General features: G+C 47.0%; 80 non-coding genes across 80 annotated transcripts; 66 read left to right on the forward strand and 14 right to left on the reverse strand.

Moving 5' to 3' along the window:
* Positions 1-70: 70 nt before the first annotated feature.
* Trnad-guc (transfer RNA aspartic acid (anticodon GUC)) lies at positions 71-142 on the forward strand. The gene has a single exon. It is a non-coding gene; the product is annotated as a tRNA-Asp (tRNA).
* A 73-nt stretch (positions 143-215) lies between these two features.
* On the forward strand, positions 216-288 carry Trnak-uuu (transfer RNA lysine (anticodon UUU)). Its single transcript has one exon. It is a non-coding gene; the product is annotated as a tRNA-Lys (tRNA).
* A 108-nt stretch (positions 289-396) lies between these two features.
* Trnaa-agc (transfer RNA alanine (anticodon AGC)) lies at positions 397-469 on the forward strand. The gene has a single exon. It is a non-coding gene; the product is annotated as a tRNA-Ala (tRNA).
* A 68-nt stretch (positions 470-537) lies between these two features.
* Positions 538-653, forward strand: Trnal-caa (transfer RNA leucine (anticodon CAA)). The gene is made up of 2 exons: positions 538-575; positions 608-653. It is a non-coding gene; the product is annotated as a tRNA-Leu (tRNA).
* A 41-nt stretch (positions 654-694) lies between these two features.
* Positions 695-788, reverse strand: Trnay-gua (transfer RNA tyrosine (anticodon GUA)). The gene is made up of 2 exons: positions 752-788; positions 695-730 (listed from the first exon to the last, which is right to left on the reverse strand). It is a non-coding gene; the product is annotated as a tRNA-Tyr (tRNA).
* Positions 789-1,375: 587 nt separating this feature from the next.
* Trnad-guc (transfer RNA aspartic acid (anticodon GUC)) lies at positions 1,376-1,447 on the forward strand. The gene has a single exon. It is a non-coding gene; the product is annotated as a tRNA-Asp (tRNA).
* A 73-nt stretch (positions 1,448-1,520) lies between these two features.
* Positions 1,521-1,593, forward strand: Trnak-uuu (transfer RNA lysine (anticodon UUU)). The gene has a single exon. It is a non-coding gene; the product is annotated as a tRNA-Lys (tRNA).
* Positions 1,594-1,700: 107 nt separating this feature from the next.
* Trnaa-agc (transfer RNA alanine (anticodon AGC)) lies at positions 1,701-1,773 on the forward strand. Its single transcript has one exon. It is a non-coding gene; the product is annotated as a tRNA-Ala (tRNA).
* Positions 1,774-1,841: 68 nt separating this feature from the next.
* On the forward strand, positions 1,842-1,957 carry Trnal-caa (transfer RNA leucine (anticodon CAA)). Its single transcript has 2 exons — positions 1,842-1,879; positions 1,912-1,957. It is a non-coding gene; the product is annotated as a tRNA-Leu (tRNA).
* Positions 1,958-1,998: 41 nt separating this feature from the next.
* Trnay-gua (transfer RNA tyrosine (anticodon GUA)) lies at positions 1,999-2,092 on the reverse strand. Its single transcript has 2 exons — positions 2,056-2,092; positions 1,999-2,034 (listed from the first exon to the last, which is right to left on the reverse strand). It is a non-coding gene; the product is annotated as a tRNA-Tyr (tRNA).
* Positions 2,093-2,683: 591 nt separating this feature from the next.
* Trnad-guc (transfer RNA aspartic acid (anticodon GUC)) lies at positions 2,684-2,755 on the forward strand. The gene has a single exon. It is a non-coding gene; the product is annotated as a tRNA-Asp (tRNA).
* A 73-nt stretch (positions 2,756-2,828) lies between these two features.
* Trnak-uuu (transfer RNA lysine (anticodon UUU)) lies at positions 2,829-2,901 on the forward strand. Its single transcript has one exon. It is a non-coding gene; the product is annotated as a tRNA-Lys (tRNA).
* Positions 2,902-3,008: 107 nt separating this feature from the next.
* On the forward strand, positions 3,009-3,081 carry Trnaa-agc (transfer RNA alanine (anticodon AGC)). Its single transcript has one exon. It is a non-coding gene; the product is annotated as a tRNA-Ala (tRNA).
* A 68-nt stretch (positions 3,082-3,149) lies between these two features.
* Positions 3,150-3,265, forward strand: Trnal-caa (transfer RNA leucine (anticodon CAA)). Its single transcript has 2 exons — positions 3,150-3,187; positions 3,220-3,265. It is a non-coding gene; the product is annotated as a tRNA-Leu (tRNA).
* Positions 3,266-3,306: 41 nt separating this feature from the next.
* Positions 3,307-3,400, reverse strand: Trnay-gua (transfer RNA tyrosine (anticodon GUA)). The gene is made up of 2 exons: positions 3,364-3,400; positions 3,307-3,342 (listed from the first exon to the last, which is right to left on the reverse strand). It is a non-coding gene; the product is annotated as a tRNA-Tyr (tRNA).
* A 588-nt stretch (positions 3,401-3,988) lies between these two features.
* On the forward strand, positions 3,989-4,060 carry Trnad-guc (transfer RNA aspartic acid (anticodon GUC)). The gene has a single exon. It is a non-coding gene; the product is annotated as a tRNA-Asp (tRNA).
* Positions 4,061-4,133: 73 nt separating this feature from the next.
* Positions 4,134-4,206, forward strand: Trnak-uuu (transfer RNA lysine (anticodon UUU)). Its single transcript has one exon. It is a non-coding gene; the product is annotated as a tRNA-Lys (tRNA).
* Positions 4,207-4,313: 107 nt separating this feature from the next.
* Positions 4,314-4,386, forward strand: Trnaa-agc (transfer RNA alanine (anticodon AGC)). Its single transcript has one exon. It is a non-coding gene; the product is annotated as a tRNA-Ala (tRNA).
* A 68-nt stretch (positions 4,387-4,454) lies between these two features.
* On the forward strand, positions 4,455-4,570 carry Trnal-caa (transfer RNA leucine (anticodon CAA)). The gene is made up of 2 exons: positions 4,455-4,492; positions 4,525-4,570. It is a non-coding gene; the product is annotated as a tRNA-Leu (tRNA).
* Positions 4,571-5,314: 744 nt separating this feature from the next.
* Positions 5,315-5,386, forward strand: Trnad-guc (transfer RNA aspartic acid (anticodon GUC)). Its single transcript has one exon. It is a non-coding gene; the product is annotated as a tRNA-Asp (tRNA).
* Positions 5,387-5,459: 73 nt separating this feature from the next.
* Trnak-uuu (transfer RNA lysine (anticodon UUU)) lies at positions 5,460-5,532 on the forward strand. The gene has a single exon. It is a non-coding gene; the product is annotated as a tRNA-Lys (tRNA).
* A 108-nt stretch (positions 5,533-5,640) lies between these two features.
* On the forward strand, positions 5,641-5,713 carry Trnaa-agc (transfer RNA alanine (anticodon AGC)). The gene has a single exon. It is a non-coding gene; the product is annotated as a tRNA-Ala (tRNA).
* Positions 5,714-5,781: 68 nt separating this feature from the next.
* On the forward strand, positions 5,782-5,897 carry Trnal-caa (transfer RNA leucine (anticodon CAA)). Its single transcript has 2 exons — positions 5,782-5,819; positions 5,852-5,897. It is a non-coding gene; the product is annotated as a tRNA-Leu (tRNA).
* Positions 5,898-5,938: 41 nt separating this feature from the next.
* Trnay-gua (transfer RNA tyrosine (anticodon GUA)) lies at positions 5,939-6,032 on the reverse strand. The gene is made up of 2 exons: positions 5,996-6,032; positions 5,939-5,974 (listed from the first exon to the last, which is right to left on the reverse strand). It is a non-coding gene; the product is annotated as a tRNA-Tyr (tRNA).
* Positions 6,033-6,285: 253 nt separating this feature from the next.
* Positions 6,286-6,358, forward strand: Trnaa-ugc (transfer RNA alanine (anticodon UGC)). The gene has a single exon. It is a non-coding gene; the product is annotated as a tRNA-Ala (tRNA).
* Positions 6,359-6,764: 406 nt separating this feature from the next.
* Positions 6,765-6,837, forward strand: Trnak-uuu (transfer RNA lysine (anticodon UUU)). The gene has a single exon. It is a non-coding gene; the product is annotated as a tRNA-Lys (tRNA).
* Positions 6,838-6,944: 107 nt separating this feature from the next.
* Positions 6,945-7,017, forward strand: Trnaa-agc (transfer RNA alanine (anticodon AGC)). The gene has a single exon. It is a non-coding gene; the product is annotated as a tRNA-Ala (tRNA).
* A 68-nt stretch (positions 7,018-7,085) lies between these two features.
* Trnal-caa (transfer RNA leucine (anticodon CAA)) lies at positions 7,086-7,201 on the forward strand. Its single transcript has 2 exons — positions 7,086-7,123; positions 7,156-7,201. It is a non-coding gene; the product is annotated as a tRNA-Leu (tRNA).
* Positions 7,202-7,242: 41 nt separating this feature from the next.
* Trnay-gua (transfer RNA tyrosine (anticodon GUA)) lies at positions 7,243-7,336 on the reverse strand. Its single transcript has 2 exons — positions 7,300-7,336; positions 7,243-7,278 (listed from the first exon to the last, which is right to left on the reverse strand). It is a non-coding gene; the product is annotated as a tRNA-Tyr (tRNA).
* Positions 7,337-7,589: 253 nt separating this feature from the next.
* Positions 7,590-7,662, forward strand: Trnaa-ugc (transfer RNA alanine (anticodon UGC)). Its single transcript has one exon. It is a non-coding gene; the product is annotated as a tRNA-Ala (tRNA).
* Positions 7,663-7,928: 266 nt separating this feature from the next.
* Positions 7,929-8,000, forward strand: Trnad-guc (transfer RNA aspartic acid (anticodon GUC)). Its single transcript has one exon. It is a non-coding gene; the product is annotated as a tRNA-Asp (tRNA).
* Positions 8,001-8,253: 253 nt separating this feature from the next.
* Trnaa-agc (transfer RNA alanine (anticodon AGC)) lies at positions 8,254-8,326 on the forward strand. Its single transcript has one exon. It is a non-coding gene; the product is annotated as a tRNA-Ala (tRNA).
* Positions 8,327-8,394: 68 nt separating this feature from the next.
* Positions 8,395-8,510, forward strand: Trnal-caa (transfer RNA leucine (anticodon CAA)). The gene is made up of 2 exons: positions 8,395-8,432; positions 8,465-8,510. It is a non-coding gene; the product is annotated as a tRNA-Leu (tRNA).
* Positions 8,511-8,551: 41 nt separating this feature from the next.
* Positions 8,552-8,645, reverse strand: Trnay-gua (transfer RNA tyrosine (anticodon GUA)). Its single transcript has 2 exons — positions 8,609-8,645; positions 8,552-8,587 (listed from the first exon to the last, which is right to left on the reverse strand). It is a non-coding gene; the product is annotated as a tRNA-Tyr (tRNA).
* A 253-nt stretch (positions 8,646-8,898) lies between these two features.
* Trnaa-ugc (transfer RNA alanine (anticodon UGC)) lies at positions 8,899-8,971 on the forward strand. Its single transcript has one exon. It is a non-coding gene; the product is annotated as a tRNA-Ala (tRNA).
* A 266-nt stretch (positions 8,972-9,237) lies between these two features.
* Trnad-guc (transfer RNA aspartic acid (anticodon GUC)) lies at positions 9,238-9,309 on the forward strand. Its single transcript has one exon. It is a non-coding gene; the product is annotated as a tRNA-Asp (tRNA).
* Positions 9,310-9,703: 394 nt separating this feature from the next.
* On the forward strand, positions 9,704-9,819 carry Trnal-caa (transfer RNA leucine (anticodon CAA)). Its single transcript has 2 exons — positions 9,704-9,741; positions 9,774-9,819. It is a non-coding gene; the product is annotated as a tRNA-Leu (tRNA).
* A 41-nt stretch (positions 9,820-9,860) lies between these two features.
* On the reverse strand, positions 9,861-9,954 carry Trnay-gua (transfer RNA tyrosine (anticodon GUA)). Its single transcript has 2 exons — positions 9,918-9,954; positions 9,861-9,896 (listed from the first exon to the last, which is right to left on the reverse strand). It is a non-coding gene; the product is annotated as a tRNA-Tyr (tRNA).
* Positions 9,955-10,545: 591 nt separating this feature from the next.
* Positions 10,546-10,617, forward strand: Trnad-guc (transfer RNA aspartic acid (anticodon GUC)). The gene has a single exon. It is a non-coding gene; the product is annotated as a tRNA-Asp (tRNA).
* Positions 10,618-10,690: 73 nt separating this feature from the next.
* Positions 10,691-10,763, forward strand: Trnak-uuu (transfer RNA lysine (anticodon UUU)). Its single transcript has one exon. It is a non-coding gene; the product is annotated as a tRNA-Lys (tRNA).
* A 248-nt stretch (positions 10,764-11,011) lies between these two features.
* On the forward strand, positions 11,012-11,127 carry Trnal-caa (transfer RNA leucine (anticodon CAA)). Its single transcript has 2 exons — positions 11,012-11,049; positions 11,082-11,127. It is a non-coding gene; the product is annotated as a tRNA-Leu (tRNA).
* A 41-nt stretch (positions 11,128-11,168) lies between these two features.
* Positions 11,169-11,262, reverse strand: Trnay-gua (transfer RNA tyrosine (anticodon GUA)). Its single transcript has 2 exons — positions 11,226-11,262; positions 11,169-11,204 (listed from the first exon to the last, which is right to left on the reverse strand). It is a non-coding gene; the product is annotated as a tRNA-Tyr (tRNA).
* A 585-nt stretch (positions 11,263-11,847) lies between these two features.
* On the forward strand, positions 11,848-11,919 carry Trnad-guc (transfer RNA aspartic acid (anticodon GUC)). Its single transcript has one exon. It is a non-coding gene; the product is annotated as a tRNA-Asp (tRNA).
* Positions 11,920-11,992: 73 nt separating this feature from the next.
* Trnak-uuu (transfer RNA lysine (anticodon UUU)) lies at positions 11,993-12,065 on the forward strand. Its single transcript has one exon. It is a non-coding gene; the product is annotated as a tRNA-Lys (tRNA).
* A 107-nt stretch (positions 12,066-12,172) lies between these two features.
* On the forward strand, positions 12,173-12,245 carry Trnaa-agc (transfer RNA alanine (anticodon AGC)). The gene has a single exon. It is a non-coding gene; the product is annotated as a tRNA-Ala (tRNA).
* A 68-nt stretch (positions 12,246-12,313) lies between these two features.
* On the forward strand, positions 12,314-12,429 carry Trnal-caa (transfer RNA leucine (anticodon CAA)). The gene is made up of 2 exons: positions 12,314-12,351; positions 12,384-12,429. It is a non-coding gene; the product is annotated as a tRNA-Leu (tRNA).
* Positions 12,430-12,470: 41 nt separating this feature from the next.
* On the reverse strand, positions 12,471-12,564 carry Trnay-gua (transfer RNA tyrosine (anticodon GUA)). Its single transcript has 2 exons — positions 12,528-12,564; positions 12,471-12,506 (listed from the first exon to the last, which is right to left on the reverse strand). It is a non-coding gene; the product is annotated as a tRNA-Tyr (tRNA).
* A 910-nt stretch (positions 12,565-13,474) lies between these two features.
* Trnaa-agc (transfer RNA alanine (anticodon AGC)) lies at positions 13,475-13,547 on the forward strand. Its single transcript has one exon. It is a non-coding gene; the product is annotated as a tRNA-Ala (tRNA).
* Positions 13,548-13,615: 68 nt separating this feature from the next.
* On the forward strand, positions 13,616-13,731 carry Trnal-caa (transfer RNA leucine (anticodon CAA)). Its single transcript has 2 exons — positions 13,616-13,653; positions 13,686-13,731. It is a non-coding gene; the product is annotated as a tRNA-Leu (tRNA).
* Positions 13,732-13,772: 41 nt separating this feature from the next.
* Positions 13,773-13,866, reverse strand: Trnay-gua (transfer RNA tyrosine (anticodon GUA)). The gene is made up of 2 exons: positions 13,830-13,866; positions 13,773-13,808 (listed from the first exon to the last, which is right to left on the reverse strand). It is a non-coding gene; the product is annotated as a tRNA-Tyr (tRNA).
* A 253-nt stretch (positions 13,867-14,119) lies between these two features.
* On the forward strand, positions 14,120-14,192 carry Trnaa-ugc (transfer RNA alanine (anticodon UGC)). Its single transcript has one exon. It is a non-coding gene; the product is annotated as a tRNA-Ala (tRNA).
* Positions 14,193-14,452: 260 nt separating this feature from the next.
* Positions 14,453-14,524, forward strand: Trnad-guc (transfer RNA aspartic acid (anticodon GUC)). The gene has a single exon. It is a non-coding gene; the product is annotated as a tRNA-Asp (tRNA).
* A 253-nt stretch (positions 14,525-14,777) lies between these two features.
* On the forward strand, positions 14,778-14,850 carry Trnaa-agc (transfer RNA alanine (anticodon AGC)). The gene has a single exon. It is a non-coding gene; the product is annotated as a tRNA-Ala (tRNA).
* Positions 14,851-14,918: 68 nt separating this feature from the next.
* Positions 14,919-15,034, forward strand: Trnal-caa (transfer RNA leucine (anticodon CAA)). The gene is made up of 2 exons: positions 14,919-14,956; positions 14,989-15,034. It is a non-coding gene; the product is annotated as a tRNA-Leu (tRNA).
* A 729-nt stretch (positions 15,035-15,763) lies between these two features.
* Positions 15,764-15,835, forward strand: Trnad-guc (transfer RNA aspartic acid (anticodon GUC)). The gene has a single exon. It is a non-coding gene; the product is annotated as a tRNA-Asp (tRNA).
* A 73-nt stretch (positions 15,836-15,908) lies between these two features.
* Trnak-uuu (transfer RNA lysine (anticodon UUU)) lies at positions 15,909-15,981 on the forward strand. The gene has a single exon. It is a non-coding gene; the product is annotated as a tRNA-Lys (tRNA).
* Positions 15,982-16,088: 107 nt separating this feature from the next.
* Positions 16,089-16,161, forward strand: Trnaa-agc (transfer RNA alanine (anticodon AGC)). The gene has a single exon. It is a non-coding gene; the product is annotated as a tRNA-Ala (tRNA).
* Positions 16,162-16,229: 68 nt separating this feature from the next.
* Trnal-caa (transfer RNA leucine (anticodon CAA)) lies at positions 16,230-16,345 on the forward strand. Its single transcript has 2 exons — positions 16,230-16,267; positions 16,300-16,345. It is a non-coding gene; the product is annotated as a tRNA-Leu (tRNA).
* A 41-nt stretch (positions 16,346-16,386) lies between these two features.
* On the reverse strand, positions 16,387-16,480 carry Trnay-gua (transfer RNA tyrosine (anticodon GUA)). Its single transcript has 2 exons — positions 16,444-16,480; positions 16,387-16,422 (listed from the first exon to the last, which is right to left on the reverse strand). It is a non-coding gene; the product is annotated as a tRNA-Tyr (tRNA).
* Positions 16,481-17,060: 580 nt separating this feature from the next.
* On the forward strand, positions 17,061-17,132 carry Trnad-guc (transfer RNA aspartic acid (anticodon GUC)). The gene has a single exon. It is a non-coding gene; the product is annotated as a tRNA-Asp (tRNA).
* Positions 17,133-17,205: 73 nt separating this feature from the next.
* Trnak-uuu (transfer RNA lysine (anticodon UUU)) lies at positions 17,206-17,278 on the forward strand. Its single transcript has one exon. It is a non-coding gene; the product is annotated as a tRNA-Lys (tRNA).
* Positions 17,279-17,385: 107 nt separating this feature from the next.
* On the forward strand, positions 17,386-17,458 carry Trnaa-agc (transfer RNA alanine (anticodon AGC)). The gene has a single exon. It is a non-coding gene; the product is annotated as a tRNA-Ala (tRNA).
* Positions 17,459-17,526: 68 nt separating this feature from the next.
* Trnal-caa (transfer RNA leucine (anticodon CAA)) lies at positions 17,527-17,637 on the forward strand. The gene is made up of 2 exons: positions 17,527-17,564; positions 17,592-17,637. It is a non-coding gene; the product is annotated as a tRNA-Leu (tRNA).
* A 41-nt stretch (positions 17,638-17,678) lies between these two features.
* Positions 17,679-17,772, reverse strand: Trnay-gua (transfer RNA tyrosine (anticodon GUA)). Its single transcript has 2 exons — positions 17,736-17,772; positions 17,679-17,714 (listed from the first exon to the last, which is right to left on the reverse strand). It is a non-coding gene; the product is annotated as a tRNA-Tyr (tRNA).
* A 253-nt stretch (positions 17,773-18,025) lies between these two features.
* Positions 18,026-18,098, forward strand: Trnaa-ugc (transfer RNA alanine (anticodon UGC)). Its single transcript has one exon. It is a non-coding gene; the product is annotated as a tRNA-Ala (tRNA).
* A 265-nt stretch (positions 18,099-18,363) lies between these two features.
* On the forward strand, positions 18,364-18,435 carry Trnad-guc (transfer RNA aspartic acid (anticodon GUC)). Its single transcript has one exon. It is a non-coding gene; the product is annotated as a tRNA-Asp (tRNA).
* Positions 18,436-18,508: 73 nt separating this feature from the next.
* Positions 18,509-18,581, forward strand: Trnak-uuu (transfer RNA lysine (anticodon UUU)). The gene has a single exon. It is a non-coding gene; the product is annotated as a tRNA-Lys (tRNA).
* A 107-nt stretch (positions 18,582-18,688) lies between these two features.
* Trnaa-agc (transfer RNA alanine (anticodon AGC)) lies at positions 18,689-18,761 on the forward strand. Its single transcript has one exon. It is a non-coding gene; the product is annotated as a tRNA-Ala (tRNA).
* A 68-nt stretch (positions 18,762-18,829) lies between these two features.
* On the forward strand, positions 18,830-18,945 carry Trnal-caa (transfer RNA leucine (anticodon CAA)). The gene is made up of 2 exons: positions 18,830-18,867; positions 18,900-18,945. It is a non-coding gene; the product is annotated as a tRNA-Leu (tRNA).
* Positions 18,946-18,986: 41 nt separating this feature from the next.
* Trnay-gua (transfer RNA tyrosine (anticodon GUA)) lies at positions 18,987-19,080 on the reverse strand. Its single transcript has 2 exons — positions 19,044-19,080; positions 18,987-19,022 (listed from the first exon to the last, which is right to left on the reverse strand). It is a non-coding gene; the product is annotated as a tRNA-Tyr (tRNA).
* Positions 19,081-19,672: 592 nt separating this feature from the next.
* On the forward strand, positions 19,673-19,744 carry Trnad-guc (transfer RNA aspartic acid (anticodon GUC)). Its single transcript has one exon. It is a non-coding gene; the product is annotated as a tRNA-Asp (tRNA).
* Positions 19,745-19,817: 73 nt separating this feature from the next.
* Positions 19,818-19,890, forward strand: Trnak-uuu (transfer RNA lysine (anticodon UUU)). Its single transcript has one exon. It is a non-coding gene; the product is annotated as a tRNA-Lys (tRNA).
* Positions 19,891-19,997: 107 nt separating this feature from the next.
* Trnaa-agc (transfer RNA alanine (anticodon AGC)) lies at positions 19,998-20,070 on the forward strand. Its single transcript has one exon. It is a non-coding gene; the product is annotated as a tRNA-Ala (tRNA).
* Positions 20,071-20,138: 68 nt separating this feature from the next.
* On the forward strand, positions 20,139-20,254 carry Trnal-caa (transfer RNA leucine (anticodon CAA)). The gene is made up of 2 exons: positions 20,139-20,176; positions 20,209-20,254. It is a non-coding gene; the product is annotated as a tRNA-Leu (tRNA).
* A 388-nt stretch (positions 20,255-20,642) lies between these two features.
* Trnaa-ugc (transfer RNA alanine (anticodon UGC)) lies at positions 20,643-20,715 on the forward strand. The gene has a single exon. It is a non-coding gene; the product is annotated as a tRNA-Ala (tRNA).
* Positions 20,716-21,130: 415 nt separating this feature from the next.
* Trnak-uuu (transfer RNA lysine (anticodon UUU)) lies at positions 21,131-21,203 on the forward strand. The gene has a single exon. It is a non-coding gene; the product is annotated as a tRNA-Lys (tRNA).
* Positions 21,204-21,451: 248 nt separating this feature from the next.
* Positions 21,452-21,567, forward strand: Trnal-caa (transfer RNA leucine (anticodon CAA)). The gene is made up of 2 exons: positions 21,452-21,489; positions 21,522-21,567. It is a non-coding gene; the product is annotated as a tRNA-Leu (tRNA).
* A 41-nt stretch (positions 21,568-21,608) lies between these two features.
* On the reverse strand, positions 21,609-21,702 carry Trnay-gua (transfer RNA tyrosine (anticodon GUA)). The gene is made up of 2 exons: positions 21,666-21,702; positions 21,609-21,644 (listed from the first exon to the last, which is right to left on the reverse strand). It is a non-coding gene; the product is annotated as a tRNA-Tyr (tRNA).
* Positions 21,703-22,293: 591 nt separating this feature from the next.
* On the forward strand, positions 22,294-22,365 carry Trnad-guc (transfer RNA aspartic acid (anticodon GUC)). The gene has a single exon. It is a non-coding gene; the product is annotated as a tRNA-Asp (tRNA).
* Positions 22,366-22,438: 73 nt separating this feature from the next.
* Positions 22,439-22,511, forward strand: Trnak-uuu (transfer RNA lysine (anticodon UUU)). The gene has a single exon. It is a non-coding gene; the product is annotated as a tRNA-Lys (tRNA).
* Positions 22,512-22,617: the final 106 nt, after the last annotated feature.

Here is a 22,617-nt window from a genome sequence, read left to right on the forward strand (position 1 = left end):
TTAACATGATCGACCGTGTGGCATTCGGGCATTGACGCCATCGCGAACATATTATTTAAATATGAACTCGTCCTCGGTAGTATAATGGTAAGTATCCCCGCCTGTCACGCGGGAGACCGGGGTTCGATTCCCCGCCGGGGAGGTTCTTTTTATCTTGTCAATGTTTCGTTTCACGTCAGTAGCGTTCGCGGGACTGTCCGGGAATACAGATTTACGCCCGGTTAGCTCAGTCGGTAGAGCATCAGACTTTTAATCTGAGGGTCGCGGGTTCGAGTCCCTCATCGGGCGTAACAATTATTTGGTACGATGGTGAACTAACTTTCACCACAATGTCTTGTCGAAAGAGGATGAATTAAAGTAACATTTGCGGAGTGGCAAAGGCGAAGCAAACTTGATGGGGAACTAGCTCAGATGGTAGAGCGCTCGCTTAGCATGCGAGAGGTACCGGGATCGATGCCCGGGTTCTCCAATGCCTTTTCCATAGGCGTAAAATAATTGAAATTTGCGCAGAGCAATTTGAAGCAGCGTTCGTGTCATGTCGGGATGGCCGAGCGGTCTAAGGCGCCAGACTCAAGACAAAATGTTCTTCCACTCATCGCGTGGAGAATTCTGGTCCTCGAATGAGGGCGTGGGTTCGAATCCCACTTCCGACAACTTTTCCCTGCCACACAAAATTTTAGGCCTAAAATGCAAGTCCACCGAGCCGGATTTGAACCAGCGACCTAAGGATGCCTGAGTGGTATAAGTTCGTCTACAGTCCTCCGCTCTACCAACTGAGCTATCGGTGGATGTAGCATCGTACAGTTCTTGTGCAGGACTATGCAGGTCATGTCACGTTTGTAGTATGACGTGGTTTTTAAAATGATGCGATAGCTCGCACGTAGCAGAGGGTGGTTTCGATCCACCGACCTCTGGGTTATGGGCCCAGCACGCTTCCTCTGCGCCACTCTGCTGAAGGTAGGTAAGCTGAAATGTGTCTGATGTAAGGTGTAGTTTAGTATTGCGAACAGCACTCGAACTATGACCTTTTACCATTTCCAGGGGGATTAGCTCACATGGTAGAGCGCTCGCTTTGCATGCGAGAGGTACCGGGATTGATGGCCGGATCCTCCAAGACGATGTTTTTAATTTATTTATTTTCATACTAATTTCAGTAGTTGCCAATGGTCATAAGAGGATTTATGATGCTCCTAAGATTACCTGGTATTAATAATAATAATAATAGTAATACTAAACCGCGCTGCATATGTCTAGATCATTTCTTGCTGTTTAATTTCGCATTGACAATATACACAGTTTCAGCTTTTAACATGATCGACCGTGTGGCATTCGGGCATTGACGCCATCGCGAACATATTATTTAAATATGAACTCGTCCTCGGTAGTATAGTGGTAAGTATCCCCGCCTGTCACGCGGGAGACCGGGGTTCGATTCCCCGCCGGGGAGGTTCTTTTTATCTTGTCAATGTTTCGTTTCACGTCAGCAGCGTTCGCGGGACTGTCCGGGAATACAGATTTACGCCCGGTTAGCTCAGTCGGTAGAGCATCAGACTTTTAATCTGAGGGTCGCGGGTTCGAGTCCCTCATCGGGCGTAACAATTATTTGGTACGATGGTGAACTAACTTTCACCACAATGTCTTGTCGAAAGAGGATGAATAACGTAACATTTGCGGAGTGGCAAAGGCGAAGCAAACTTGATGGGGAACTAGCTCAGATGGTAGAGCGCTCGCTTAGCATGCGAGAGGTACCGGGATCGATGCCCGGGTTCTCCAATGCCTTTTCCATAGGCGTAAAATAAATGAAATTTGCGCAGAGCAATTTGCAGCCGCGTTCGTGTCATGTCGGGATGGCCGAGCGGTCTAAGGCGCCAGACTCAAGACAAAATGTTCTTCCACTCATCGCGTGGAGAATTCTGGTCCTCGAATGAGGCCGTGGGTTCGAATCCCACTTCCGACAACTTTTCCCTGCCACACAAAATTTTAGGCCTAAAATGCAAGTCCACCGAGCCAGATTTGAACCAGCGACCTAAGGATGCCTGAGTAGTATAAGTTCGTCTACAGTCCTCCGCTCTACCAACTGAGCTATCGGTGGATGTAGCATCGTACAGTTCTTGTGCAGGACTATGCAGGTCATGTCACGTTTGTAGTATGACGTGGTTTTTAAAATGATGCGATAGCTCGCACGTAGCAGAGGGTGGTTTCGATCCACCGACCTCTGGGTTATGGGCCCAGCACGCTTCCTCTGCGCCACTCTGCTCAAGGTAGGTAAGCTGAAATGTGTCTGATGTAAGGTGTAGTTTAGTATTGCGAACAGCACTCGAACTATGACCTTTTTACCATTTCCAGAGGGATTAGCTCACATGGTAGAGCGCTCGCTTTGCATGCAAGGGGTACTGGGATCGATGCCCGGATCCTCCAAGACGATGTTTTTAATTTATTTATTTTTATACTAATTTCAGTAGTTGCCAATGGTCATAAGAGGATTTATGATGCTCCTAAGATTACCTGGTATTAATAATAATAATAATAATAATAATACTAAACCGCGCTGCATATGTCTAGAGCATTTCTTGCTGTTTAATTTCGCATTGACAATATACACAGTTTCAGCTTTTAACATGATCGACCGTGAGGCATTCGGGCATTGACGCCATCGCGAACATATTATTTAAATATGAACTCGTCCTCGGTAGTATAGTGGTAAGTATCCCCGCCTGTCACGCGGGAGGCCAGGGTTCGATTCCCCGCCGGGGAGGTTCTTTTTATCTTGTCAATGTTTCGTTTCACGTCAGTAGCGTTCGCGGGAATGTCCGGGAATACAGTTTTACGCCCGGTTAGCTCAGTCGGTAGAGCATCAGACTTTTAATCTGAGGGTCGCGGGTTCGAGTCCCTCATCGGGCGTAACAATTATTTGGTACGATGGTGAACTAACTATCACCACAATGTCTTGTCGAAAGAGGATGAATAACGTAACATTTGCAGAGTGGCAAGAGCGAAGCAAATTTGATGGGGAACTAGCTCAGATGGTAGAGCGCTCGCTTAGCATGCGAGAGGTACCGGGATCGATGCCCGGGTTCTCCAATGTCTTTTCCATAGGCGTAAAATAAATGAAATTTGCGCAGAGCAATTTGCAGCAGCGTTCGTGTCATGTCGGAATGGCCGAGCGGTCTAAGGCGCCAGACTCAAGACAAAATGTTCTTCCACTCATCGCGTGGAGAATTCTGGTCCTCGAATGAGGGCGTGGGTGCGAATCCCACTTCCGACAACTTTTCCCTGCCACACAAAATTTTAGGCCTAAAATGCAAGTCCACCGAGCCGGATTTGAACCAGCGACCTAAGGATGCCTGAGTGGTATAAGTTCGTCTACAGTCCTCCGCTCTACCAACTGAGCTATCGGTGGATGTAGCATCGTACAGTTCGTGTGCAGGACTATGCAGGTCATGTCACGTTTGTAGTATGACGTGGTTTTTAAAATGATGCGATAGCTCGCACGTAGCAGAGGGTGGTTTCGATCCACCGACCTCTGGGTTATGGGCCCAGCACGCTTCCTCTGCGCCACTCTGCTGAAGGTAGGTAAGCTGAAATGTGTCTGATGTAAGGTGTAGTTTAGTATTGCGAACAGCACTCGAACTATGACCTTTTTACCATTTCCAGGGGGATTAGCTCACATGGTAGAGAGCTGGCTTTGCATGCGAGAGGTACCGGGATCGATGGCCGGATCCTCCAAGACGATGTTTTTAATTTATTTATTTTCATACTAATTTCAGTAGTTGCCAATGGTCATAAGAGGATTTATGATGCTCCTAAGATTACCTGGTATTAATAATAATAATAATAGTAATACTAAACCGCGCTGCATATGTCTAGAGCATTTCTTGCTGTTTAATTTCGCATTGACAATATACACAGTTTCAGCTTTTAACATGATCGACCGTGTGGCATTCGGGCATTGACGCCATCGCGAACATATTATTTAAATATGAACTCGTCCTCGGTAGTATAGTGGTAAGTATCCCCGCCTGTCACGCGGGAGACCGGGGTTCGATTCCCCGCCGGGGAGGTTCTTTTTATCTTGTCAATGTTTCGTTTCACGTCAGCAGCGTTCGCGGGACTGTCCGGGAATACAGATTTACGCCCGGTTAGCTCAGTCGGTAGAGCATCAGACTTTTAATCTGAGGGTCGCGGGTTCGAGTCCCTCATCGGGCGTAACAATTATTTGGTACGATGGTGAACTAACTTTCACCACAATGTCTTGTCGAAAGAGGATGAATAACGTAACATTTGCGGAGTGGCAAAGGCGAAGCAAACTTGATGGGGAACTAGCTCAGATGGTTGAGCGCTCGCTTAGCATGCGAGAGGTACCGGGATCGATGCCCGGGTTCTCCAATGCCTTTTCCATAGGCGTAAAATAAATGAAATTTGCGCAGAGCAATTTGCAGCCGCGTTCGTGTCATGTCGGGATGGCCGAGCGGTCTAAGGCGCCAGACTCAAGACAAAATGTTCTTCCACTCATCGCGTGGAGAATTCTGGTCCTCGAATGAGGGCGTGGGTTCGAATCCCACTTCCGACAACTTTTCCCTGCCACACAAAAATTTAGGCCTAAAATGCAAGTCCACCGAGCCAGATTTGAACCAGCGACCTAAGGATGCCTGAGTGGTATAAGTTCGTCTACAGTCCTCCGCTCTACCAACTGAGCTATCGCTGGATGTAGCATCGTACAGTTCTTGTGCAGGACTATGCAGGTCATGTCACGTTTGTAGTATGACGTGGTTTTTAAAATGATGCGATAGCTCGCACGTAGCAGAGGGTGGTTTCGATCCACCGACCTCTGGGTTATGGGCCCAGCACGCTTCCTCTGCGCCACTCTGCTCAAGGTAGGTAAGCTGAAATGTGTCTGATGTAAGGTGTAGTTTAGTATTGCGAACAGCACTCGAACTATGACCTTTTTACCATTTCCAGGGGGATTAGCTCACATGGTAGAGCGCTCGCTTTGCATGCAAGGGGTACCGGGATCGATGCCCGGATCCTCCAAGACGATGTTTTTAATTTATTTATTTTTATACTAATTTCAGTAGTTGCCAATGGTCATAAGAGGATTTATGATGCTCCTAAGATTACCTGGTATTAATAATAATAATAATAATAATAATAATAATAATAATAATAATACTAAACCGCGCTGCATATGTCTAGAGCATTTCTTGCTGTTTAATTTCGCATTGACAATATACACAGTTTCAGCTTTTAACATGATCGACCGTGTGGCATTCGGGCATTGACGCCATCGCGAACATATTATTTAAATATGAACTCGTCCTCGGTAGTATAATGGTAAGTATCCCCGCCTGTCACGCGGGAGACCGGGGTTCGATTCCCCGCCGGGGAGGTTCTTTTTATCTTGTCAATGTTTCGTTTCACGTCAGTAGCGTTCGCGGGACTGTCCGGGAATACAGATTTACGCCCGGTTAGCTCAGTCGGTAGAGCATCAGACTTTTAATCTGAGGGTCGCGGGTTCGAGTCCCTCATCGGGCGTAACAATTATTTGGTACGATGGTGAACTAACTTTCACCACAATGTCTTGTCGAAAGAGGATGAATTAAAGTAACATTTGCGGAGTGGCAAAGGCGAAGCAAACTTGATGGGGAACTAGCTCAGATGGTAGAGCGCTCGCTTAGCATGCGAGAGGTACCGGGATCGATGCCCGGGTTCTCCAATGCCTTTTCCATAGGCGTAAAATAATTGAAATTTGCGCAGAGCAATTTGAAGCAGCGTTCGTGTCATGTCGGGATGGCCGAGCGGTCTAAGGCGCCAGACTCAAGACAAAATGTTCTTCCACTCATCGCGTGGAGAATTCTGGTCCTCGAATGAGGGCGTGGGTTCGAATCCCACTTCCGACAACTTTTCCCTGCCACACAAAATTTTAGGCCTAAAATGCAAGTCCACTGAGCCGGATTTGAACCAGCGACCTAAGGATGCCTGAGTGGTATAATATCGTCTACAGTCCTCCGCTCTACCAACTGAGCTATCGGTGGATGTAGCATCGTACAGTTCTTGTGCAGGACTATGCAGGTCATGTCACGTTTGTAGTATGACGTGGTTTTTAAAATGATGCGATAGCTCGCACGTAGCAGAGGGTGGTTTCGATCCACCGACCTCTGGGTTATGGGCCCAGCACGCTTTCTCTGCGCCACTCTGCAGAAGGTAGGTAAGCTGAAATGTGTCTGATGTAAGGTGTAGTTTAGTATTGCGAACAGCACTCGAACTATGACCTTTTTATCATTTCCAGGGGGATTAGCTCACATGGTAGAGCGCTCGCTTTGCATGCGAGAGGTACCGGGATCGATGCCCGGATCCTCCAAGACGATGTTTTTAATTTATTTATTTTTATACTAATTTCAGTAGTTGCCAATGGTCATAAGAGGATTTATGATGCTCCTAAGATTACCTGGTATTAATAATAATAATAATAATAATACTAAACCGCGCTGCATATGTCTAGAGCATTTCTTGCTGTTTAATTTCGCATTGACAATATACACAGTTTCAGCTTTTAACATGATCGACCGTGTGGCATTCGGGCATTGACGCCATTGCGAACATATTATTTAAATATGAACTCGTCCTCGGTAGTATAGTGGTAAGTATCCCGCCTGTCACGCGGGAGACCGGGGTTCGATTCCCCGCCGGGGAGGTTCTTTTTATCTTGTCAATGTTTCGTTTCACGTCAGTGGCGTTCGCGGGACTGTCCGGGAATACAGATTTACGCCCGGTTAGCTCAGTCGGTAGAGCATCAGACTTTTAATCTGAGGGTCGCGGGTTCGAGTCCCCCATCGGGCGTAACAATTATTTGGTACGATGGTGAACTAACTTTCACCACAATGTCTTGTCGAAAGAGGATGCATAACGTAACATTTGCGGAGTGGCAAAGGCGAAGCAAACTTGATGGGGAACTAGCTCAGATGGTAGAGCGCTCGCTTAGCATGCGAGAGGTACCGGGATCGATGCCCGGGTTCTCCAATGCCTTTTCCATAGGCGTAAAATAAATGAAATTTGCGCAGAGCAATTTGCAGCAGCGTTCGTGCCATGTCGGGATGGCCGAGCGGTCTAAGGCGCCAGACTCAAGACAAAATGTTCTTCCACTCATCGCGTGGAGAATTCTGGTCCTCGAATGAGGGCGTGGGTTCGAATCCCACTTCCGACAACTTTTCCCTGCCACAAAAAATTTTAGGCCTAAAATGCAAGTCCACTGAGCCGGATTTGAACCAGCGACCTAAGGATGCCTGAGTGGTATAAGTTCGTCTACAGTCCTCCGCTCTACCAACTGAGCTATCGGTGGATGTAGCATCTTACAGTCCTTGTGCAGGACTATGCAGGTCATGTCACGTTTGTAGTATGACGTGGTTTTTAAAATGATGCGATAGCTCGCACGTAGCAGAGGGTGGTTTCGATCCACCGACCTCTGGGTTATGGGCCCAGCACGCTTCCTCTGCGCCACTCTGCTGAAGGTAGGTAAGCTAAAATGTGTCTGATGTAAGGTGTAGTTTAGTATTGCGAACAGCACTCGAACTATGACCTTTTTACCATTTCCAGGGGGATTAGCTCACATGGTAGAGCGCTCGCTTTGCATGCGAGAGGTACCGGGATCGATGCCCGGATCCTCCAAGACGATGTTTTTAATTTATTTATTTATTTTTATACTAATTTCAGTAGTTGCCAATGGTCATAAGAGAATTTATGATGCTCCTAAGATTACCTGGTATTAATAATAATAATAATAGTAATACTAAACCGCGCTGCATATGTCTAGAGCATTTCTTGCTGTTTAATTTCGCATTGACAATATACACAGTTTCAGCTTTTAACATGATCGACCGTGTGGCATTCGGGCATTGACGCCATCGCGAACATATTATTTAAATTTGAACTCGTCCTCGGTAGTATAGTGGTAAGTATCCCCGCCTGTCACGCGGGAGACCGGGGTTCGATTCCCCGCTGGGGAGGTTCTTTTTATCTTGTCAATGTTTCGTTTCACGTCGGTAGCGTTCGCGGGACTGTCCGGGAATACAGATTTACGCCCGGTTAGCTCAGTCGGTAGAGCATCAGACTTTTAATCTGAGGGTCGCGTGTTCGAGTCCCTCATCGGGCGTAACAATTATTTCGTACGATGGTGAACTAACTTTCACCACAATGTCTTGTCGAAAGAGGATGAATAACGTAACATTTGCGGAGTGGCAAAGGCGAAGCAAACTTGATGGGGAACTAGCTCAGATGGTAGAGCGCTCGCTTAGCATGCGAGAGGTACCGGGGTCGATGCCCGGGTTCTCCAATGCCTTTTCCATAGGCGTAAAATAAATGAAATTTGCGCAGAGCAATTTGCAGCAGCGTTCGTGTCATGTCGGGATGGCCGAGCGGTCTAAGGCGCCAGACTCAAGACAAAATGTTCTTCCACTCATCGCGAGGAGAATTCTGGTCCTCGAATGAGGGCGTGGGTTCGAATCCCACTTCCGACAACTTTTCCCTGCCACACGAAATTTTAGGCCTAAAATGCAAGTCCACCGAGCCGGATTTGAACCAGCGACCTAAGGATGCCTGAGTGGTATAAGTTCATCTACAGTCCTCCGCTCTACCAACTGAGCTATCGGTGGATGTAGCATCGTACAGTCCTTAAGAAGGACTATGCAGGTCATGTCACGTTTGTAGTATGACGTGGTTTTTAAAATGATGCGATAGCTCGCACGTAGCAGAGGGTGGTTTCGATCCACCGACCTCTGGGTTATGGGCCCAGCACGCTTCCTCTGCGCCACTCTGCTGAAGGTAGGTAAGCTGAAATGTGTCTGATGTAAGGTGTAGTTTAGTATTGCGAACAGCACTCGAACTATGACCTTTTTACCATTTCCAGGGGGATTAGCTCAAATGGTAGAGCGCTCGCTTTGCATGCGAGAGGTACCGGGATCGATGCCCGGATCCTCCAAGACGATGTTTTTAATTTATTTATTTATTTTTATACTAATTTCAGTAGTTGCCAATGGTCATAAGAGGATTTATGATGCTCCTAAGATTACCTGGTATTAATAATAATAATAATAATAATAATAATACTAAACCGCGCTGCATATGTCTAGAGCATTTCTTGCTGTTTAATTTCGCATTGACAATATACACAGTTTCAGCTTTTAACATGATCGACCGTGTGGCATTCGGGCATTGACGCGAACATATTATTTAAATATGAACTCGTCCTCGGTAGTATAGTGGTAAGTATCCCTGCCTGTCACGCGGGAGACCGGGGTTCGATTCCCCGCCGGGGAGGTTCTTTTTATCTTGTCAATGTTTCGTTTCACGTCAGTAGCGTTCGCGGGACTGTCCGGGAATACAGATTTACGCCCGGTTAGCTCAGTCGGTAGAGCATCAGACTTTTAATCTGAGGGTTGCGGGTTCGAGTCCCTCATTGGTCGTAACAATTATTTGGTACGATGGTAAACTAAATTTCACCACAATGTCTTGTCGAAAGAGGATGAATAACGTAACATTTGCGGAGTGGCAAAGGAGAAGCAAACTTGATGGGGAACTAGCTCAGATGGTAGAGCGCTCGCTTAGCATGCGAGAGGTACCGGGATCGATGGCCGGGTTCTCCAATGCCTTTTCCATAGGCGTAAAATAAATGAAATTTGCGCAGAGCAATTTGCAGCAGCGTTCGTGTCATGTCGGGATGGCCGAGCGGTCTAAGGCGCCAGACTCAAGACAAAATGTTCTTCCACTCATCGCGTGGAGAATTCTGGTCCTCGAATGACGGCGTGGGTTCGAATCCCACTTCCGACAACTTTTCCCTGCCACACAAAATTTTAGGCCTAAAATGCAAGTCCACCGAGCCGGATTTGAACCAGCGACCTAAGGATGCCTGAGTGGTATAAGTTCGTCTACAGTCCTCCGCTCTACCAACTGAGCTATCGGTGGATGTAGCATCGTACAGTTCTTGTGCAGGACTATGCAGGTCATGTCACGTTTGTAGTATGACGTGGTTTTTAAAATGATGCGATAGCTCGCACGTAGCAGAGGGTGGTTTCGATCCACCGACCTCTGGGTTATAAGCCCAGCACGCTTCCTCTGCGCCACTCTGCTGAAGGTAGGTAAGCTGAAATGTGTCTGATGTAAGGTGTAGTTTAGTATTGCGAACAGCACTCGAACTATGACCTTTTTACCATTTCCAGGGGGATTAGCTCACATGGTAGAGCGCTCGCTTTGCATGCGAGAGCTACCGGGATCGATGCCCGGATCCTCCAAGACGATGTTTTTAATTTATTTATTTTTATACTAATTTCAGTAGTTGCCAATGGTCATAAGAGGATTTATGATGCTCCTAAGATTACCTGGTATTAATAATAATAATAATAATAATAATACTAAACCGCGCTGCATATGTCTAGAGCATTTCTTGCTGTTTAATTTCGCATTAACAAAATACACAGTTTCAGCTTTTAACATGATCGACCGTGTGGCATTCGGGCATTGACGCCATCGCGAACATATTATTCAAAAATGAACTCGTCCTCGGTAGTATAGTGGTAAGTATCCCCGCCTGTCACGCGGGAGACCGGGGTTCGATTCCCCGCCGGGGAGGTTCTTTTTATCTTGTCAATGTTTCGTTTCACGTCAGTAGCGTTCGCAGGACTGTCCGGGAATACAGATTTACGCCCGGTTAGCTCAGTCGGTAGAGCATCAGACTTTTAATCTGAGGATCGCGGGTTCGAGTCCCTCATCGGGCGTAACAATTATTTGGTACGATGGTGAACTAACTTTCACCACAATGTCTTGTCGAAAGAGGATGAATAACGTAACATTTGCGGAGTGGCAAAGGCGAAGCAAACTTGATGGGGAACTAGCTCAGATGGTAGAGCGCTCACTTAGCATGCGAGAGGTACCGGGATCGATGCCCGGGTTCTCCAATGCCTTTTCCATAGGCGTAAAATAAATGAAATTTGCGCAGAGCAATTTGCAGCAGCGTTCGTGTCATATCGGGATGGCCGAGCGGTCTAAGGCGCCAGACTCAAGACAAAATGTTCTTCCACTCATCGCGTGGAGAATTCTGGTCCTCGAATGAGGGCGTGGGTTCGAATCCCACTTCCGACAACTTTTCCCTGCCACACAAAATTTTAGGCCTAAAATGCAAGTCCACCGAGCCGGATTTGAACCAGCGACCTAAGGATGCCTGAGTGGTATAAGTTCGTCTACAGTCCTCCGCTCTACCAACTGAGCTATCGGTGGATGTAGCATCGTACAGTTCTTGTGCAGGACTATGCAGGTCATGTCACGTTTGTAGTATGACGTGGTTTTTAAAATGATGCGATAGCTCGCACGTAGCAGAGGGTGGTTTCGATCCACCGACCTCTGGGTTATAAGCCCAGCACGCTTCCTCTGCGCCACTCTGCTGAAGGTAGGTAAGCTGAAATGTGTCTGATGTAAGGTGTAGTTTAGTATTGCGAACAGCACTCGAACTATGACCTTTTTACCATTTCCAGGGGGATTAGCTCACATGGTAGAGCGCTCGCTTTGCATGCGAGAGCTACCGGGATCGATGCCCGGATCCTCCAAGACGATGTTTTTAATTTATTTATTTTTATACTAATTTCAGTAGTTGCCAATGGTCATAAGAGGATTTATGATGCTCCTAAGATTACCTGGTATTAATAATAATAATAATAATACTAAACAGCGCTGCATATGTCTAGAGCATTTCTTGCTGTTTAATTTCGCATTGACAGTATACACAGTTTCAGCTTTTAACATGATCGACCGTGTGGCATTCGGGCATTGACGCCATCGCGAACATATTATTTAAATATGAACTCGTCCTCGGTAGTATAGTGGTAAGTATCCCCGCCTGTCACGCGGGAGACCGGGGTTCGATTCCCCGCCGGGGAGGTTCTTTTTATCTTGTCAATGTTTCGTTTCACGTCAGTAGCGTTCGCGGGACTGTCCGGGAATACAGATTTACGCCCGGTTAGCTCAGTCGGTAGAGCATCAGACTTTTAATCTGAGGGTCGCGGGTTCGAGTCCCTCATCGGGCGTAACAATTATTTGGTACGATGGTGAACTAACTTTCACCACAATGTCTTGTCGAAAGAGGATGAATAACGTAACATTTGCGGAGTGGCAAAGGCGAAGCAAACTTGATGGGGAACTAGCTCAGATGGTAGAGCGCTCGCTTAGCATGCGAGAGGTACCGGGATCGATGCCCGGGTTCTCCAATGCCTTTTCCATAGGCGTAAAATAAATGAAATTTGCGCAGATCAATTTGCAGCAGCGTTCGTGTCATGTCGGGATGGCCGAGCGGTCTAAGGCGCCAGACTCAAGACAAAATGTTCTTCCACTCATCGCGTGGAGAATTCTGGTCCTCGAATGAGGGCGTGGGTTCGAATCCCACTTCCGACAACTTTTCCCTGCCACACAAAATTTTAGGCCTAAAATGCAAGTCCACCGAGCCGGATTTGAACCAGCGACCTAAGGATGCCTGAGTGGTATAATTTCGTCTACAGTCCTCCGCTCTACCAACTGAGCTATCGCTGGATGTAGCATCGTACAGTTCTTGTGCAGGACTATGCAGGTCATGTCACGTTTGTAGTATGACGTGGTTTTTAAAATGATGCGATAGCTCGCACGTAGCAGAGGGTGGTTTCGATCCACCGACCTCTGGGTTATGGGCCCAGCACGCTTCCTCTGCGCCACTCTGCTGAAGGTAGGTAAGCTGAAATGTGTCTGATGTAAGGTGTAGTTTAGTATTGCGAACAGCACTCGAACTATGACCTTTTTACCATTTCCAGGGGGATTAGCTCACATGGTAGAGCGCTCGCTTTGCATGCGAGAGGTACCGGGATCGATGGCCGGATCCTCCAAGACGATGTTTTTAATTTATTTATTTTTATACTAATTTCAGTAGTTGCCAATGGTCATAAGAGGATTTATGATGCTCCTAAGATTACCTGGTATTAATAATAATAATAATAATACTAAATCGCGCTGCATATGTCTAGAGCATTTCTTGCTGTTTAATTTCGCATTGACAATATACACAGTTTCAGCTTTTAACATGATCGACCGTGTGGCATTCGGGCATTGACGCCATCGCGAACATATTATTTAAATATGAACTCGTCCTCGGTAGTATAGTGGTAAGTATCCCCGCCTGTCACGCGGGAGACCGGGGTTCGATTTCCCGCCGGGGAGGTTCTTTTTATCTTGTCAATGTTTCGTTTCACGTCAGTAGCGTTCGCGGGACTGTCCGGGAATACAGATTTACGCCCGGTTAGGTCAGTCGGTAGAGCATCAGACTTTTAATCTGAGGGTCGCGGGTTCGAGTCCCTCATCGGGCGTAACAATTATTTGGTACGATGGTGAACTAACTTTCACCACAATGTCTTGTCGAAAGAGGATGAATAACGTAACATTTGCGGAGTGGCAAAGGCGAAGCAAACTTGATGGGGAACTAGCTCAGATGGTAGAGCGCTCGCTTAGCATGCGAGAGGTACCGGGATCGATGCCCGGGTTCTCCAATGCCTTTTCCATAGGCGTAAAATAAATGAAATTTGCGCAGAGCAATTTGCAGCAGCGTTCGTGTCATGTCGGGATGGCCGAGCGGTCTAAGGCGCCAGACTCAAGACAAAATGTTCTTCCACTCATCGCGTGGAGAATTCTGGTCCTCGAATGAGGGCGTGGGTTCGAATCCCACTTCCGACAACTTTTCCCTGCCACACAAAACTTTAGGCCTAAAATGCAAGTCCACCGAGCCGGATTTGAACCAGCGACCTAAGGATGCCTGAGTGGTGTAAGTTCGTCTACAGTCCTCCGCTCTACCAACTGAGCTATCGGTGGATGTAGCATCGTACAGTTCTTGTGCAGGACTATGCAGGTCATGTCACGTTTGTAGTATGACGTGGTTTTTAAAATGATGCGATAGCTCGCACGTAGCAGAGGGTGGTTTCGACCCACCGACCTCTGGGTTATGGGCCCAGCACGCTTCCTCTGCGCCACTCTGCTGAAGGTAGGTAAGCTGAAATGTGTCTGATGTAAGGTGTAGTTTAGTATTGCGAACAGCACTCGAACTATGACCTTTTTACCATTTCCAGGGGGATTAGCTCACATGGTAGAGCGCTCGCTTTGCATGCGAGAGGTACCGGGATCGATGCCCGGATCCTCCAAGACGATGTTTTTAATTTATTTATTTATTTTTATACTAATTTCAGTAGTTGCCAATGGTCATAAGAGGATTTATGATGCTCCTAAGATTACCTGGTATTAATAATAATAATAATACTAAACCGCGCTGCATATGTCTAGAGCATTTCTTGCTGTTTAATTTCGCATTGACAATATACACAGTTTCAGCTTTTAACATGATCGACCGTGTGGCATTCGGGCATTGACGCCATCGCGAACATATTATTTAAATATGAACTCGTCCTCGGTAGTATAGTGGTAAGTATCCCCGCCTGTCACGCGGGAGACCGGGGTTCGATTCCCCGCCGGGGAGGTTCTTTTTATCTTGTCAATGTTTCGTTTCACGTCAGTAGCGTTCGCGGGACTGTCCGGGAATACAGATTTACGCCCGGTTAGGTCAGTCGGTAGGGCATCAGACTTTTAATCTGAGGGTCGCGGGTTCGAGTCCCTCATCGGGCGTAACAATTATTTGGTACGATGGTGAACTAACTTTCACCACAATGTCTTGTCGAAAGAGGATGAATAACGTAACATTTGCGGAGTGGCAAAGGCGAAGCAAACTTGATGGGGAACTAGCTCAGATGGTAGAGCGCTCGCTTAGCATGCGAGAGGTACCGGGATCGATGCCCGGGTTCTCCAATGCCTTTTCCATAGGCGTAAAATAAATGAAATTTGCGCAGAGCAATTTGCAGCAGCGTTCGTGTCATGTCGGGATGGCCGAGCGGTCTAAGGCGCCAGACTCAAGACAAAATGTTCTTCCACTCATCGCGTGGAGAATTCTGGTCCTCGAATGAGGGCGTGGGTTCGAATCCCACTTCCGACAACTTTTCCCTGCCACACAAAATTTTAGGCCTAAAATGCAAGTCCACCGGGCCGGATTTGAACCAGCGACCTAAGGATGCCTGAGTGGTATAAGTTCGTCTACAGTCCTCCGTTCTACCAACTGAGCTATCGGTGGATGTAGCATCGTACAGTTCTTGTGCAGGACTATGCAGGTCATGTCACGTTTGTAGTATGACGTGGTTTTTAAAATGATGCGATAGCTCGCACGTAGCAGAGGGTGGTTTCGATCCACCGACCTCTGGGTTATGGGCCCAGCACGCTTCCTCTGCGCCACTCTGCTGAAGGTAGGTAAGCTGAAATGTGTCTGATGTAAGGTGTAGTTTAGTATTGCGAACAGCACTCGAACTATGACCTTTTTACCATTTCCAGGGGGATTACCTCACATGGTAGAGCGCTCGCTTTGCATGCGAGAGGTACCGGGATCGATGGCCGGATCCTCCAAGACGATGTTTTTAATTTATTTATTTTTATACTAATTTCAGTAGTTGCCAATGGTCATAAGAGGATTTATGATGCTCCTAAGATTACCTGGTATTAATAATAATAATAATAATAATAATAATACTAAACCGCGCTGCATATGTCTAGAGCATTTCTTGCTGTTTAATTTCGCATTGACAATATACACAGTTTCAGCTTTTAACATGATCGACCGTGTGGCATTCGGGCATTGACGCCATCGCGAACATATTATTTAAATATGAACTCGTCCTCGGTAGTATAGTGGTAAGTATCCCCGCCTGTCACGCGGGAGACCGGGGTTCGATTCCCCGCCGGGGAGGTTCTTTTTATCTTGTCAATGTTTCGTTTCACGTCAGTAGCGTTCGCGGGACTGTCCGGGAATACAGATTTACGCCCGGTTAGCTCAGTCGGTAGAGCATCAGACTTTTAATCTGAGGGTCGCGGGTTCGAGTCCCTCATCGGGCGTAACAATTATTTGGTACGATGGTGAACTAACTTTCACCACAATGTCTTGTCGAAAGAGGATGAATAACGTAACATTTGCGGAGTGGCAAAGGCGAAGCAAACTTGATGGGGAACTAGCTCAGATGGTAGAGCGCTCGCTTAGCATGCGAGAGGTACCGGGATCGATGCCCGGGTTCTCCAATGCCTTTTCCATAGGCGTAAAATAAATGAAATTTGCGCAGAGCAATTTGCAGCAGCGTTCGTGTCATGTCGGGATGGCCGAGCGGTCTAAGGCGCCAGACTCAAGACAAAATGTTCTTCCACTCATCGCGTGGAGAATTCTGGTCCTCGAATGAGGGCGTGGGATCGAATCCCACTTCCGACAACTTTTCCCTGCCACACAAAATTTTAGGCCTAAAATGCAAGTCCACCGAGCCGGATTTGAACCAGCGACCTAAGGATGCCTGAGTGGTATAAGTTCGTCTACAGTCCTCCGCTCTACCAACTGAGCTATCGGTGGATGTAGCATCGTACAGTTCTTGTGCAGGACTATGCAGGTCATGTCACGTTTGTAGTATGACATGGTTTTTAAAATGATGCGATAGCTCGCACGTAGCAGAGGGTGGTTTCGATCCACCGACCTCTGGGTTATGGGCCCAGCACGCTTCCTCTGCGCCACTCTGCTGAAGGTAGGTAAGCTGAAATGTGTCTGATGTAAGGTGTAGTTTAGTATTGCGAACAGCACTCGAACTATGACCTTTTTACCATTTCCAGGGGGATTAGCTCACATGGTAGAGCGCTCGCTTTGCATGCGAGAGGTAATCGATGCCCGGATCCTCCAAGACGATGTTTTTAATTTATTTATTTTTATACTAATTTCAGTAGTTGCCAATGGTCATAAGAGGATTTATGATGCTCCTAAGATTACCTGGTATTAATAATAATAATAATAATACTAAATCGCGCTGCATATGTCTAGAGCATTTCTTGCTGTTTAATTTCGCATTGACAGTATACACAGTTTCAGCTTTTAACATGATCGACCGTGTGGCATTCGGGCATTGACGCCATCGCGAACATATTATTTAAATATGAACTCGTCCTCGGTAGTATAGTGGTAAGTATCCCCGCCTGTCACGCGGGAGACCAGGGTTCGATTCCCCGCCGGGGAGGTTCTTTTTATCTTTTCAATGTTTCGTTTCACGTCAGTAGCGTTCGCGGGACTGTCCGGGAATACAGATTTACGTCCGGTTAGCTCAGTCGGTAGAGCATCAGACTTTTAATCTGAGGGTCGCGGGTTCGAGTCCCTCATCGGGCGTAACAATTATTTGGTACGATGGTGAACTAACTTTCACCACAATGTTTTGTCGAAAGAGGATGAATAACGTAACATTTGCGGAGTGGCAAAGGCGAAGCAAACTTGATGGGGAACTAGCTCAGATGGTAGAGCGCTCGCTTAGCATGCGAGAGGTACCGGGATCGATGCCCGGGTTCTCCAATGCCTTTTACAAAGGCGTAAAATAAATGAAATTTGCGCAGAGCAATTTGCAGCAGCGTTCGTGTCATGTCGGGATGGCCGAGCGGTCTAAGGCGCCAGACTCAAAATGTTCTTCCACTCATCGCGTGGAGAATTCTGGTCCTCGAATGAGGGCGTGGGTTCGAATCCCACTTCCGACAACTTTTCCCTGCCACACAAAATTTTAGGCCTAAAATGCAAGTCCACCGAGCCGGATTTGAACCAGCGACCTAAGGATGCCTGAGTGGTATAAGTTCGTCTACAGTCCTCCGCTCTACAAACTGAGCTATCGGTGGATGTAGCATCGTACAGTTCTTGTGCAGGACTATGCAGGTCATGTCACGTTTGTAGTATGACGTGGTTTTTAAAATGATGCGATAGCTCGCACGTAGCAGAGGGTGGTTTCGATCCACCGACCTCTGGGTTATGGGCCCAGCACGCTTCCTCTGCGCCACTCTGCTGAAGGTAGGTAAGCTGAAATGTGTCTGATGTAAGGTGTAGTTTAGTATTGCGAACAGCACTCGAACTATGACCTTTTTACCATTTCCAGGGGGATTAGCTCACATGGTAGAGCGCTCGCTTTGCATGCGAGAGGTACCGGGATCGATGCCCGGATCCTCCAAGACGATGTTTTTAATTTATTTATTTTTATACTAATTTCAGTAGTTGCCAATGGTCATAAGAGGATTTATGATGCTCCTAAGATTACCTGGTATTAATAATAATAATAATAATAATAATACTAAACCGCGCTGCATATGTCTAGAGCATTTCTTGCTGTTTAATTTCGCATTGACAATATACACAGTTTCAGCTTTTAACATGATCGACCGTGTGGCATTCGGGCATTGACGCTATCGCGAACATATTATTTAAATATGAACTCGTCCTCGGTAGTATAGTGGTAAGTATCCCTGCCTGTCACGCGGGAGACCGGGGTTCGATTCCCCGCCGGGGAGGTTCTTTTTATCTTGTCAATGTTTCGTTTCACGTCAGTAGCGTTCGCGGGACTGTCCGGGAATACAGATTTACGCCCGGTTAGCTCAGTCGGTAGAGCATCAGACTTTTAATCTGAGGGTCGCGGGTTCGAGTCCCTCATCGGGCGTAACAATTATTTGGTACGATGGTGAACTAACTTTCACCCCAATGTCTTGTCGAAAGAGGATGAATAACGTAACATTTGCGGAGTGGCAAAGGCGAAGCAAACTTGATGGGGAACTAGCTCAGATGGTAGAGCGCTCGCTTAGCATGCGAGAGGTACCGGGATCGATGCCCGGGTTCTCCAATGCCTTTTCCATAGGCGTAAAATAAATGAAATTTGCGCAGAGCAATTTGCAGCAGCGTTCGTGTCATGTCGGGATGGCCGAGCGGTCTAAGGCGCCAGACTCAAGACAAAATGTTCTTCCACTCATCGCGTGGAGAATTCTGGTCCTCGAATGAGGGCGTGGGTTCGAATCCCACTTCCGACAACTTTTCCCTGCCACACAAAATTTTAGGCCTAAAATGCAAGTCCACCGAGCCGGATTTGAACCAGCGACCTAAGGATGCCTGAGTGGTATAAGTTCGTCTACAGTCCTCCGCTCTACCAACTGAGCTATCGGTGGATGTAGCATGGTACAGTTCTTGTGCAGGACTATGCAGGTCATATCACGTTTGTAGTATGACGTGGTTTTTAAAATGATGCGATAGCTCGCACGTAGCAGAGTGCGGTTTCGATCCACCGACCTCTGGGTTATGGGCCCAGCACGCTTCCTCTGCGCCACTCTGCTGAAGGTAGGTAAGCTGAAATGTGTCTGATGTAAGGTGTAGTTTAGTATTGCGAACAGCACTAGAACTATGACCTTTTTACCATTTCCAGGGGGATTAGCTCACATAGTAGAGCGCTCGCTTTGCATGCGAGAGGTACCAGGATCGATGCCCGGATCCTCCAAGACGATGTTTTTAATTTATTTATTTATTTTTATACTAATTTCAGTAGTTGCCAATGGTCATAAGAGGATTTATGATGCTCCTAAGATTACCTGGTATTAATAATAATAATAATAATAATACTAAACCGCGCTGCATATGTCTAGAGCATTTCTTGCTGTTTAATTTCGCATTGACAATATACACAGTTTCAGCTTTTAACATGATCGACCGTGTGGCATTCGGGCATTGACGCCATCGCGAACATATTATTTAAATATGAACTCGTCCTCGGTAGTATAGTGGTAAGTATCCCCGCCTGTCACGCGGGAGACCAGGGTTCAATTCCCCGCCGGGGAGGTTCTTTTTATCTTGTCAATGTTTCGTTTCACGTCAGTAGCGTTCGCGGGACTGTCCGGGAATACAGATTTACGCCCGGTTAGCTCAGTCGGTAGAGCATCAGTCTTTTAATCTGAGGGTCGCGGGTTCGAGTCCCTCATCGGGCGTAACAATTATTTGGTACGATGGTGAACTAACTTTCACCACAATGTCTTGTCGAAAGAGGATGAATAACGTAACATTTGCGGAGTGGCAAAGGCGAAGCAAACTTGATGGGGAACTAGCTCACATGGTAGAGCGCTCGCTTAGCATGCGAGAGGTACCGGGATCGATGCCCGGGTTCTCCAATGCCTTTTCCATAGGCGTAAAATAAATGAAATTTGCGCAGAGCAATTTGCAGCAGCGTTCGTGTCATGTCGGGATGGCCGAGCAGTCTAAGGCGCCAGACTCAAGACAAAGTGTTCTTCCACTCATCGCGTGGAGAATTCTGGTCCTCGAATGAGGGCGTGGGTTCAAATCCCACTTCCGACAACTTTTCCCTGCCACACAAAATTTTAGGCCTAAAATGCAAGTCCACCGAGCCGGATTTGAACCAGTGACCTAAGGATGCCTGAGTGGTACAAGTTCGTCTACAGTCCTCCGCTCTACCTACTGAGCTATCGGTGGATGTAGCATCGTACAGTTCTTGTGCAGGACTATGCAGGTCATGTCACGTTTGTAGTATGACGTGGTTTTTAAAATGATGCGATAGCTCGCACGTAGCAGAGGGTGGTTTCGATCCACCTACCTCTGGGTTATGGGCCCAGCACGCTTCCTCTGCGCCACTCTGCTGAAGGTAGGTAAGCTGAAATGTGTCTGATGTAAGGTGTAGTTTAGTATTGCGAACAGCACTCGAACTATGACCTTTTTACCATTTCCAGGGGGATTAGCTCACATGGTAGAGCGCTCGCTTTGCATGCGAGAGGTACCGGGATCGATGCCCGGATCCTCCAAGACGATGTTTTTAATTTATTTATTTTTTTACTAATTTCAGTAGTTGCCAATGGTCATAAGAGGATTTATGATGCTCCTAAGATTACCTGGTATTAATAATAATAATAATAATAATAATAATAATACTAAACCGCGCTGCATATGTCTAGAGCATTTCTTGCTGTTTAATTTCGCATTGACAATATACACAGTTTCAGCTTTTAACATGATCGACCGTGTGGCATTCGGGCATTGACGCCATCGCGAACATATTATTTAAATATGAACTCGTCCTCGGTAGTATAGTGGTAAGTATCCCCGCCTTTCACGCGGGAGACCGGGTTCAATTCCCCGCCGGGGAGGTTCTTTTTATCTTGTCAATGTTTCGTTTCACGTCAGTAGCGTTCGCGGGACTGTCCGGGAATACAGATTTACGCCCGGTTAGCTCAGTCGGTAGAGCATCAGACTTTTAATCTGAGGGTCGCGGGTTCGAGTCCCTCATCGGGCGTAACAATTATTTGGTACGATGGTGAACTAACTTTCACCACAATGTCTTGTCGAAAGAGGATGAATAACGTAACCTTTGCGGAGTGGCAAAGGCGAAGCAAACTTGATGGGAAACTAGTTCAGATGGTAGAGCGCTCGCTTAGCATGCGAGAGGTACCGGGATCGATGCCCGGGTTCTCCAATGCCTTTTCCATAGGCGTAAAATAAATGAAATTTGCGCAGAGCAATTTGCAGCAGCGTTCGTGTCATGTCGGGATGGCCGAGCGGTCTAAGGCGCCAGACTCAAGACAAAATGTTCTTCCACTCATCGCGTGGAGAATTCTGGTCCTCGAATGAGGGCGTGGGTTCGAATCCCACTTCCGACAACTTTTCCCTGCCACACAAAATTTTAGGCCTAAAATGCAAGTCCACCGAGCCGGATTTGAACCAGCGACCTAAGGATGCCTGAGTGGTATAAGTTCGTCTACAGTCCTCCGCTCTACCAACTGAGCTATCGGTGGATGTAGCATCGTACAGTTCTTGTGCAGGACTATGCAGGTCATGTCACGTTTGTAGTATGACGTGGTTTTTAAAATGATGCGATAGCTCGCACGTAGCAGAGGGTGGTTTCGATCCACCGACCTCTGGGTTATGGGCCCAGCACGCTTCCTCTGCGCCACTCTGCTGAAGGTAGGTAAGCTGAAATGTGTCTGATGTAAGGTGTAGTTTAGTATTGCGAACAGCACTCGAACTATGACCTTTCTACCATTTCCAGGGGGATTAGCTTACATGGTAGAGCGCTCGCTTTGCATGCGAGAGGTACCGGGATCGATGCCCGGATCCTCCAAGACGATGTTTTTAATTTATATATTTTGATACTAATTTCAGTAGTTGCCAATGGTCATAAGAGGATTTATGATGCTCCTAAGATTACCTGGTATTAATATTAATAATAATAATAATAATACTAAACCGCGCTGCATATGTCTAGAGCATTTCTTGCTGTTTAATTTCGCATTGACAATATACACAGTTTCAGCTTTTAACATGATCGACCGTGTGGCATTCGGGCATTGACGCCATCGCGAACATATTATTTAAATATGAACTCGTCCTCGGTAGTATAGTGGTAAGTATCCCCGCCTGTCACGCGGGAGACCGGGGTTCGATCCCCCGCCGGGGAGGTTCTTTTTATCTTGTCAATGTTTCGTTTCACGTCAGTAGCGTTCGCGGGACTGTCCGGGAATACAGATTTACGCCCGGTTAGCTTAGTCGGTAGAGCATCAGACTTTTAATCTGAGGGTCGCGGGTTCGAGTCCCTCATCGGGCGTAACAATTATTTGGTACGATGGTGAACTAACTTTCACCACAATGTCTTGTCGAAAGAGGATGAATAACGTAACATTTGCGGAGTGGCAAAGGCGAAGCAAACTTGA

Source organism: Hydractinia symbiolongicarpus, chromosome 3 (genome assembly GCF_029227915.1).
Source record: "Hydractinia symbiolongicarpus strain clone_291-10 chromosome 3, HSymV2.1, whole genome shotgun sequence".
In the NCBI taxonomy this organism is placed as follows: domain Eukaryota; kingdom Metazoa; phylum Cnidaria; class Hydrozoa; order Anthoathecata; family Hydractiniidae; genus Hydractinia; species Hydractinia symbiolongicarpus.